Raw genomic sequence first — 12,430 nt, forward strand, 5'->3', positions numbered from 1 at the left:
TAGGTGAGGAGAAAGAAGACTGTGAGGGAGCCCTGTGTGGCTGCAAAGGGTTGCTGGTTCAGGTGGTCAGGAACTAATGGCACCAGAGACTGATATAAGTAACCTCGAGATGACAAATACTGGATAGAATCTCTTCCTTACTAAAGCTTCACCCCAGGTGAATAACACAGCCTGGGTGCATTAACAGGCTTTTTGGACCTCATTCCCTATGGTGGGATACCTTGATCAACCTTGATAAAGGCGGAGAAGCTTTATCCTGCTTCAACTTGGTATCCCCTCAGAGGGGTCCTTGCCGTTCTGAGGAGTGGATGGGGGTTGGGATGGGTACAGTGGGGGGGGGGGGGGGGAGGAACTGGGGTTGGTATGTAAAATGGAAAAAAAATTTAAAGGAAAAAAAAGCCTCATCCATCAAGAGCAGGAGAGACCAGCAGCTTCCACATAAACTAGACCAGATGGAGCCGGTGTTCCCAGACCGTGATCTTTCTCTAAGCCACTAGGTCAATAAGACTGGTGCCCACCAGATCCCATCAATGGAGGCTCTTCCTAGTGGCCCCGACTATCCCAGTCATTTCAGCAGCAGAGACTTCCCAAAACCTTGTCTCCCAGCCAAGGGATACATCCTGGAGCACTGCTCCCCACACTAGTCTGATCTCCAGACCTGTGTACAAATAATGCATGTTATTTAATAATGCATGCTTATGATCTTCTGTGATAAAGCAATAGAAATTTAATAGCTCTACATAAAAAGTATTTGACATACTTGTATGTATTTCTTATATATACAATAGATAGTTTATATTAACATGTGTATGATAATATATTACATATTATAGATAATATAATATATATTATACATGTTGTTGCTAAGTCTCTGAACATACTAAAAGACTACCAAAAATTTAGCATATTCCCTGGAGGCTGTCAAGATTATTCAGTGGGTAAGAGCACTGACTGTTCTCTCATAGGACCATTATCCATATGGTGGCTCACAACTGTCTTTAACTCCAGTTCGAAGAGATCCAACACTCTCACGTTTCCTTTTAAGGTAACAGACATACACACAGTACACAGACACACATGCACACAGGCAAAATACCCATACACATGAAAATAAATCAATAAATAAAAATGAAAGAGTAACATATCTTTTTATGGACCACTTTCATCATGGGAGAAAGAGACAGAATCAAATAAACTAAGAAACCCAGAAGGAATCAAGACAGTAGGAAGAGAAAAGAGAAACACCACAACAACTAATATTAATAAAATTATATAGATAAGAGAAATTGAAAACCACAGTAAAAAATAGTTTAAAAAAAATCCTGAGAGTCAGTCAATACACTCCAGTAGGATATTTGGAAATATAGTGGAGTTGTCTTTAGGGGAGAACAAACACAGTAACAATGAAATGAATATTAGTATGATAAAGACTGCAGAAGTAGAGAGAGCACGAGCAAGGAACTCAGGACCGCGAGGGGTGCACCCACACACTGAGACAATGGGGATGTTCTATCAGGAACCCACTAAGGCCAGCTGGACTGGGTCTGAAAAATCATGGGATAAAACCGGACTTGCTGAACATAGCGGACAATGAGGACTACTGAGAACTCAAGAACAATGGCAATGGGTTTCTGATCTACTGCACGTACTGGCTTTGGGGGAGCCTAGGCAGTTTGGATGCTCACCTTACTAAACCTGGATGGAGGTGGGTGGTCCTTGGACTTCCCACAGGTCAGGGAACCCTGATTGCTCTTCGAGCTGATGAGGGAGGGGGACTTGATCGGGGGAGAAGGAGGGAAATGGGAGGCGGTGGCAGGGAGGAGGCAGAAATCTTTAATAAATAAATTAATTAATTAAAAAAGACTGCATAATAGTAATTGGTTTAAAAATAATAATATCCTCAGGTGAGCATCTGTCTACCAACATGTGCACAGAAGACAGACTTCAGGGACCTCAAACAACTTCCCAGACCAAACCACATAAACTCAAGAAGCCCACATAGTAATTCACACGGTCATCGTCTCCAGTTTACACCAGCCCCGTATGAGTGAGTGTGTGTGTGTTCTTTCATAAATCCACCAGCCTTGACTTGTTTTCCTTCTGTTCAAGAATTTCTCAAGCTCTATAAGTGATTTCCACTGGCATTCTCAGAAAGGAGCCCTGATTTAGCAGAACAGAACTCTGCTTGAGCTGAAGACTGTCCTTTCTCTAACTACTACTACATGTTCACTCCAGATGCCTTTATGGACTTCATTCTGTTTCTTATACAACATGTGAATATTTACAACTTAAAATTCTTTTATTCTCTGTCACCTGGAAGAGTTGTACAACCCAACAACTACACATTTCATACCTTATGAGGTTCCATTTCTTGAGTTCATAAATATTTGGCTTTGTAAAGCTTTTTATTCACAAAACGTTCCCACATAAATGACTGATGCTGGCTAGAGAGATGGCCAGTGGTTAAATCAAGTACCACAATCCCAGAGGACTCAAGTTTAGTTCCCAGAACCCTTGTCAGATGGCTCACAACAGCCTGCAACTCCAACTCCAGGCTATCGGATGCTTTCTTTTGGTCTCACTGGGCAATAGAATACATGTAGTGCATAAGTAGACATTCAGGCACACATACACATAATTGGTGCACATGTAGACATTGAGGCACACATATACTTAAAAGGAGTGGTTGGAAAGAACACATCTCATCCTATGCCCATACTCCTAAGCAGACTGTAGCATATGGCTTTCTGTCCCAGGAACACAATTCACAAGTGAAGAATATGTTGTATACAGGCAGAGTAGTGAGAGTCTGTCATGTGACATATGGGTGTCAAAGGTAGCTCTCCCTCCCTTGTTGGAAAAAAGCACCCAGCTCTGATAAAGCAGGGACGTGAGGCTGCAGGTTGTTCTATGGGCTGACTCTCCCAGAAACACTTCAAAATCTACCTCACGGCACCTTTCTCCTCAGAAGACAGGGAATGATTCATGAAGCAAGCTTCGGGTTTTGTGTGTTCCTCTCTGCCTTTTACATTCTGGAAATGTGCTCTTTCACAGACTATAGGACACGGTGCCATCTTTCAGCTGCGCAGTGCAGAGAGAGCCCAGGGATGTGGCTATCAGAACACTGTGTACCAGTCAGCTTACAAACGACAAAGAGAATAAGGACAAAAGCTGAGAAAATAAAAGAGAGAGAACCTTTGCAACCCGAGACTCTGAGGCAAAAATTACTGCTCCCCCTGGAATGTTAATGAATTGGTTTTATCACTGACCCCTCGAGAATGTCAAATTCCACATTTATACAGAAATACAGAGAGCATGCGTACTTGTTAGCTGAGGCTTGTTGCGCTGAGACTGCTGTGTTATTCCCTCTTCTCTCCCCTCCTCCCTCTCTCAGTTCTCTTTCTCTTTTCCATCCTCTTCTTTCTTTCTGTCTCTCCCCATTTATAGCATGCACTTATGGATGTGTGTGCATATGCATATGAATATATATAATATATAGCCATGTGTTACTTAAGAGCATAAGTACATTTTGAGAAATGTGTTCTTGTAATTTTAGTATGCAAACATCACACAATGGTCTTACACAAACTAGGATGGCTCCAGCTTCACAAAACAATATAATCCCATGATGCCACCATCATATACGTTCTCCATTACGCAGTCATTCATAATGTCTATAAACGTGTGTACACTGTAGACACAATTGTTTTACTCTACTGAGATAGTCCTTGAGATAAAGCAGGCATTACTTTAGAATTAAAGTAGAATTAAAGTAAAAAAAAAGCTATAAAATGGGTCAGACAGGTCTTTAAGATTAAGATAATATCAGAGCTGAAAACTTAAAATATATTATCTCCGATTGGTCAGATTATTCAATGGGTAGAAGCTCTTGATCACAGGCCTGATGACCTGAGAGTTTGATCCCCAGAGGCCACAATATGACAGGAGAAAGCTAACTCCCAAAAGCTATCCTCTTATCTCTACCACACACAAGTGTGTGTGTGTGTGTGTGTGTGTGTGTGAGAGAGAGAGAGAGAGAGAGAGAGAGAGAGAGAGAGAGAGAGAGAGAGAGAGAGAGAGAGAGCACGCGCACATGCATGTTAACCACAACTAGGTCAATCATGGGGCTAATATCATCATAAAAGACATCCCAGAGAATACCACAGTCATCTAAAATCAAGGGAGACACTGTGTGTCTCTTGAAACCCACAGCCTCCAGAACTGAGAAGAGCAGATTTCTATTATTTCAAAACTGCATCTTACACTATTCTGTTATGGAGAGCTGAAGGTAGACACACCTAAATTCTGTTTGGGGAGTGGTATTTATCTATCTATCTATCTTTCTATCTATTTAACTTATTTGTTTTACATTCCAACTCCAGTTTCCCTTCCCTTCTCTCCTCCCATTCCCTTCTCCCACCTCCCCTCCTGCCCACAATCTGTTCCTCCTCTGTTTCTGTTCAGAAAGAGGCAGACCTCCCATGGGTATCAACAAAGTGTAGCATATCAAATTGCAGTAAGACTAAGCACCTCACTTTGTATTAAAGTTAGACAAGGCAATATAATATGAGAAAAAGGTTCCCAAGGGCCAGCCAAAGTGTTTGGTTTAGTCCCTGCTCCCATTGTTAGGAATCCCACAAGTAGACCAAGCTACACAACTGTCACATATATGCGGAGGATCTAGGTAAGTCCCACTCAGGTTCCCTCAGTGTTGGTGATTCAAACTCTGAGTTCTTATGAGCTTGACTATTTGTTTCTGTGAGTGTGTGTGTGTGTGTGTGTGTGTGTGTGTGTGTGATGTATTTGACCACTCTGGCTCCTGAAACCCTTCCTCCTCTTTTTCAACATGATTCCCCAAGATCAAATTAATGTTTAGCTGTGGGTCTCTGCATCTGCTTCAATCAGTTAGTAGTTGAAGGCTCTCTGATGACAATTGGAGTAGTCACCAATCTGAACACAGGAGATGGCCAGTTCAGACTAGATATCCACTATTGCTGGAGTTTTAGCAGGGGTCATCCTTGTACATTGCTGGGAGTTTCCATTGTAACAGGTTTCTACCTGATCCCAAAATGGTCCCCCTTTTCAGTCATCTCTTTTAGTACAATCCAATTCCATTCAACTCCCAATCTGATCCCTCAAATTCTCATTTCCATCCACCCCCAGTCCACCCAGTAGATATCTTCTATTTCCTCTTTCCAGGAAGATCCAAGAGCGCCCCCTTGGGCCCTCCTTGTTACCTAGCCTTATCTGAGTCTATGGATTATAGCATCGTTATCCTTTCCTTTACAGCTAATATCCACTTATGAGTGAACACATACCATGTTTGTCATTCTCGGTCTGGGTTACCTCACTTGGGATGATTTTTTACTAGTTCCATCCATTTTCCTTCAAATTTCCTGATGCCATTGTTATTTAACAGAGGAGTAATACTCCATTGTGTAAATGTACCACATTTTCTTAACCATTCTTCAGTCAAGGAGCAACTGCTATGAACATGATTACAAGTGTCCTTGTGGTATGATTGACCTTCCTTTGGGTATATGCCCAAGAATGGTATAGCTGGGCATTGAAATAGATTGAGTCCTAATTTTCTGAGAAACTGCTGTATTGATTTTCAGAGTATCTGTACAAGTTTGTGTGCCCACCAGCAATGGAGGGATGTTCTACAAAGTAGACAATTGAAAGAGTTTAAAAAGAAAAAAGAGTTTATGATGAGCTTATTTTGGGATCCAAGAGATAGAGAAACTAAGAGAAACTCACAGCAGAATTTTCTGGAGACAGAAAGACAACAGACTCATCCTCATGCTAAAGACTTAAATACAATGCCAACACTGAGCTCAAAAGTACGCAGCTTCAATGCTCTTTCCAGGGGAAACTGCCACCTCAATGCTCATCTTGCTTCACAGACTTTTCAGCCACCTTCTCTTCCAAAACACATCAGAATGTGTTTATGTAGTTCTTACACCAGGGCATGGGGAAATTTTCTTCCTCGGTGTGGTCAAGTAAATAGCACCTTATCTCTTGAGTTCACATAAGCGGCCCTAATGAACTCAGAGAGTCACCAAAAAGACATAAAGTCTCTCTCTCTCTCTCTCTCTCTCTCTCTCTCTCTCTCTCTCTCTCTGTGTGTGTGTGTGTGTGTGTGTGTGTGTGTGTATGTGTGTGTGTGTGTGGTGTGTGTGGTGTGTGTGTGTGTGTGTGTGTGTGTGTGTGTGGTGTGTGTGTGTGTGTGTGTGTGTGTGTGTGTGTGTGTGTGTAGTTCTACATGCCATGGCACACAGGTTGAGGTCAGAAGACAACTTGTGAGACTCAGTTCTCTTCTTCTACTATGTAGGTCCCAGAAATGAAACTTAGGTCATTGAGCTTGGCAACAAGCACCATTCCCCCATTAAGACATCTCACCAGTCCCCCAAAGTAAATTTTACTTCTATTTACCTTTCCAAAATTTTCCTTTGGGCTGTCATTGCTTCCACATAGTACAAAAGGTACTTTCATTTTTTTTTAATTTTTCTTCTAGAAAAAAGACAAGTACACAAATGTGTTGGGAAACAAGTGAAGAAATAAATAAGACCATAGGTTTGGGAATCATGCTAAAGGTTCTGTTGACAAGTACCTAAGGCTTGAAATTCGGCCAAATTGAGAACAGCATGTTCCTCCCAGATAATAACGTGCTCCAGCCAGAAAGAGACTGTCAGAGCTGCTCCAATGCTAGACTTGATTTTCATGAGCTATTAAGGGCAGTAGTATATGACATCACAAGCTATTGATTGCATCTACTGTAAGCGTGAGCTATCTCTGTCTAGTAGAAAAGACAATCCCAAAGGTGGAGGTTTCATACCTTGAAAGTTGCTGTCCAGTCTGGATCCTTAGCATAGCTTTCCCGAGGGATCCAGCAGCCACTTTCCTTCTGATTGTCTCTTGTGCCCAACTAATGGCTTCCTCTGCAATTAATTAAGTAACTTTAGCTCATGTTTACATTTTTGTGAATATAAGGATATAAATATTTTACTTTACATAAACATTTCAACTTTTCAGCTCTATACAGAGATCAGCTTTATGTGAGCCATGGTTACATAAGGAATTAAACTACAGCAGACGATATAAATAGGCAAACATATGAGAAAGATAGCATGGCAGTATGTGGTTTACCTGACAGAACCTCAAGTCCTCTATGGAGTTCTGGGGTGTTTAGAGATCAGACATTCTGAGAACCCAGATGACAGTTTTGGTTGATGCTCTGTCATCTCAGATGATGGTCTTGGGTGAAAAATCTGTGATCCCAAATGATGATATTTGTTGACATTCTGTAATCCCAGAAAATGGTGTTGTTGATGCCCTGTGGCCGTGGATGATGGAATTGCTTGGTGTTCTATGGGAAAGTTAGTGAAAACCCTTAGAGGAAGCAGCTGTGTCTTCTTGTGAGAGCTAACCCTAGCTTTCACAGAATAGAAAATGCTCCTTGTATTCAACTTTCCACAGTTTGTTCTTTTCAAGAACTTGTATGTTCCCAGAAGCTAAGCTTTGTTCTCTGTTGCTCACAGATTCAGCAATCAGAGGCAGAAAAACCTAAATCCTCTTAGTAAGTGCAAGTTCACACTGTGGCATAGAATGGGCTCCCAATTGCTCCTATGGACACTTGATAAATGCATTTTTATTGACAGAGTTGGGATAGCCAATGGCCAGAACTCTTTGACACCAACTAGATGATGTGGTTTCCACGTATCTGAATTCTGGTACCGACTGCATGAGTGATTTCTGACGGGCTGGAGGTCTTCTCTTTAGATATCAAAGGTCTTGTTTACAGGAAAGTCATCCTGAACTTCCACTCTCCAGAATGATCAGACAATGAATTCCTGCTGTTACCCCACCCTGCTTGTTTGGTAATTATTGCAAAAAACTCCAAGAAACTAATACAAGTTTGACCACTGTAGCTCTGTACAAAACATTCAGATAGAAAAATTTCTAATGTTCTGACATATACCCCGGCTAAAATAATTGCTAAAGGAAATTATTGCGTTTGCATGAGATTTTAATCTTATTTGAAATTTTTATCACAGTGTGTGTGTGCACGTGCATATGCATGAATTTGCACATACCACAGCACTTACACGGAGGCCAGGAGTCAGTGCTCTCCTTCTTCCATGTGCGTTCCAGAAATCAAACTAGAGTCACCAAGTTTGGCAGCAAGCACCTTTATTGAGCCTTTCCGTTGACCTCTGGCTGTCATTTTTAAATGACTGGAAAGGAAGAGGCAAACATAATAATCAAAAGCTGATCCCCTTCTTCTGAAATAGGCCCCATCTATTTTCCTTTCTCCTTTTGTGTATGGGACCCAGTGAATTTCATTACCATTGCTTACAAAAAAAAAATGTAGATGAGTGTTCCTTTACAGGAGCATTGGAAATTTGGTTACAGCAAAGTAAATGTTTGTCCCTCCCCCTGCAATCATCAATTGCCTTTCTGTCCTCAGGGAAAGACTGGACCTCATGACACCTCCCTCCCTGCGTGAACAGAGTATTGAAGAGCACAGCCTTGTGAAGATTTTACACTGATAATTCCAGCTGCTGAAAGTTTCAGAGTGAGTTGTCATGACTGAAAGACAACCCTTCAGTATATGTTGCTGCTGCCTCAGGCTCTTCTTTGGTCCCTCTGAGGAAGTCTTTTCTATCACAGGAAAAACTCTGTCTCCATTAGGTCCAATGTGCAATGCTTACAACCAGAGATACATAGGAAGGGGGATTGGGTATTTAGAGAAATAATATATTTAAAGGAAAGAACATAAAAATGTTAAGTCTTTTAAAGAATTTTTAAGACAATAAAAATCATAGAACTTTGATCAAATAAAGACAGGGGTGGATAAGATTCTTAACACTGAGATCAGATTTAAATATGAAGTAGCTCATTTTTAGAAGCTTAAAGAGTTCCTTTTTTTACAAATGTACAATTTCATGTATAAAGGAGAATTCTGGGCAGAATTGTACAATACAACTTTTTTCCCAGGGGAAAGAAATAAGAGCTTCAGTATAGATAGATAGATAGATAGATAGATAGATAGATAGATAGATAGATAGATAGATGATAGATAGATGATAGATAGATGATAGATAGATAGATGATAGATAGATGATAGATAGATAGATAGATAGATAGATAGATAGATAGATAGATAGATAGATAGATAGATGATAGATAGATGATAGATAGATAGATGATAGATAGATCCTGAAGATGTAAAAGCATGTTACAAAAAGCAAATTTTATTTTGTGCTAGTCACAAGAGATGAAAACTAAATCGTGTGTGATAAGTGTGTCAAAAGGCACAAGGCCAGCCACAGAGCTAGGAAGGAAATGCATTAGCAAAAGAAAGGAGCAGGGGACCCTCTCAAGCCTCTCACTTTCCTGGTCAACAGAGCCTGACACATTTGCCCTTGTAACACAGAAGCCCAAAAGACCTTCACATAAGTTGTTTTATGCCAAGAAAAGAATATCAAACAATAGTCCCCAGCAGGAAACCAGAGGGAAAGGAGTGACCAGGAAGCAAAAATGTACACCACAAAAAGAAATAACTAGGTGGTGTTAACTAGGCACTTCCCTTCAGTGTGAAGAAAGACACTGGCTAAAGAAATAACAGAGCATGACCTGCCAAAAGAGAATATAAGCAGATTCATTCAGGTATTACTCATTCGTTATAAAGAACCAGAGTGATGTCAATGATATATGATAGACAGACAGATAGAGGGTGCCCAATGTGATAGCTCACACCTAAAATCCCAGCACTTGGAAGGTAGAGGAGAGATAATTAAAAGTTCAAGGCCAGCCCCAGATGCAGCTACTTAGTGAATTTGATGTTAGCTTAGATGGTATCAGATCTTGTCTCACAAAAATTAATAAAATAAGTTAAAAAAGAAGAGAGAAAAATAAAAGGTAAGTTGTGGGTTGCAAGACAATTTACACCAAAGAAAGATGAAGAGAGAAATATAAAGAAGAAAATTAGAATGAGAGGTAACACAGGAAAGAAAATAAGGGAGCAGGGAAGGAAAGAGGAGGGGGAGAGAACTGAAAAGTGAAAGGAAAAAAGATAGAAGTCTCTAAGGGAAGAGCTGAGCCTGTGACCTCATCTTCTTAGTCACAATGAAGGAGAGAGGAAGGTCACGTGGCTAAGAATGTAATATCTTGAGGGGAAAATGAAATATTAAAAGATTTTCCCACTGCAAATAAGGCAATTAAAACTATTCAATTTGACAAAGCACTGGGCCCAGTTGAATTCTTCCATAATTCGGGAGGAAAAGGAGGTAGCGAGGGAAATAGCAAAGCTGTTGGCAAAACCCTTTGATAGCTCAATAAGAAAAGAATAAAGGGAGTGATCACACTTGAGCTACTAATAAGCCTTCTTAAATTTTGCTAGAAAAAGAAAATCATTAAAAGAACGTGTTTTCCCAACTTCAATTATTAAACACGGGAATAGGGATTCATCGAAGAGAAGTGGTCTGAATTTAGGAATTGGAAATTTATTTTTATTCAGATTCAGGAAAGCCCCTCATTGCACAAGCAAACCATCTAACAAAACCAGAAACTCACTAATGGCTGAGGCTCCTCTGAGTAAACGTGGATTTCACAGGCTGAAATACAGGGAGAATACTCCACTGAAAAACTCCACCTCGTAACCATGGATGCAAGTGGACATTTTTCAGAGTGTCATAAAAAAATGTTTCTATAATTTATAAAACCTCTATGCATATGCATGTGTTTAAGTATGCATACGTGGATGTGCAAGTGTACACACACCGATACAAACCAGAAGCCAGCCTTAGCTGTCATCTTCAGGAACATGGTCCATCTCCTCAGAGAAAATGTGTCTTGCTGGACTGGAACTGATGACTAAGGCTAGACTGGCCAGCCAGTGAACTCCAGCAAACTTCCTGTCTTTACCTCCCACATACTGGGGTTACAAGAGGCTATTATACCATGATTCTGGGTTTTTAAAATCTGGGTTCTGCCATTGAACTCAAGTCCTCAAGCTTAAACTTGCAAGGCAACATTTTAACAACTGAAACACCTCCTCAATCGTAGAAACTTTGATCCTACTGGGTTTGCTATTCTTGGTTGTCAACTTGACTGTATCTGGAATGAACTAGAATCTAGAAATGGAGGGCACACTTATGATCCAGATCTTGAGGCTGGATGACACATGCCTTTAACCCGGAATATAGTTTCTGAGTCATTATTTTAGGTCTGGGCAGTCGAAACAAATGAGCAGCCTCCAACAACATTGCCATGCAACCACAAGTGTCTCAGCTCACATCCTCAGAGCCAACTCGATAGATATGGTGGCACATATCCATAATCCCAGTACTTCTAATATTAGATGGAAGGTAAAAATAGAAGACTCTTCAAAGAAGAAATAGCTAGATGGCTCAGCATACACAGTGACAAGCAAGAGACACTGTCTCAATGGAGTTGGAACTTAAGGACCAACATCCAAGTTGTCCTCTGACATCCACATGCATATTGCATACATATCATGCACACAAACACATGCACAAACATACACATCAGACAGGTGTCATAGGAAACCATAGGCTTGTGCTATAGCAGCTTGCCCAGGATTTGTGATATCAAATAAACAATATCATGCTCTTTCATTAACACATAGATAGCAAGAGACATGAGAGCCTAGGATGTAGAGTAAGCCAGTGTCCTCATGATCCAGGGCAGCAAGAAAGCCATCTACACATACTTTCCTTGTGTATCTATGTGCCCTTGTGAAGTAGACTGCCTTTATGACCTATATAGTATGCCAGGCTATTGAATTGGAGAGTGTTCTATTTCCTGGATGAACTGGAACAAAGCCAAAATTATATCATCCAGCCCCTCCTTGTCTTAGGTGGAATTCCCAGTATATTTTTAGTCATTCTTAAAGGGGTACAAATGAGGAATAGACATGGAAGAGTCCAGGCCACCCTGAGAACTGTTCATAAGAGACCATTTCTAATGCCTGTGTACTTCTTTATTATCAAGAACAACTCAGGGAGGCAAGTTTGGAACACTTCTTGGAAGCACGTCTCTGTGCTGTTACTTTTATGCATATGTAATTTATTACTGAATTGATACCAATAAAAGACTAAGTGGTGTTTTATGAATTTGATACAAGCAAGAACAGAGCTATTCAAATCTTGTTCCATTAATTTATGCTACAACAACCAATCCTCAAAGCCTCAAGGGTATCAAGAGCTTAATTCTTATGGGCACTACATCTCTAAATGGTGGTTGACTCCAGAGCAAGGGATCTCCACGCAGTAACTTAGAAATCAAAGATATCATTTGTGGATATGTACATTTACTTGTGTGTATGTATGTGTGTGTCATATTACTAATTTTAAATGAGCTAATATAAATTATTATAATTTTCAGTAGGAAATATTTAAATATA

Source organism: Microtus pennsylvanicus, chromosome 4, assembly GCF_037038515.1.
Source record: "Microtus pennsylvanicus isolate mMicPen1 chromosome 4, mMicPen1.hap1, whole genome shotgun sequence".
Lineage (NCBI taxonomy): Eukaryota > Metazoa > Chordata > Mammalia > Rodentia > Cricetidae > Microtus > Microtus pennsylvanicus.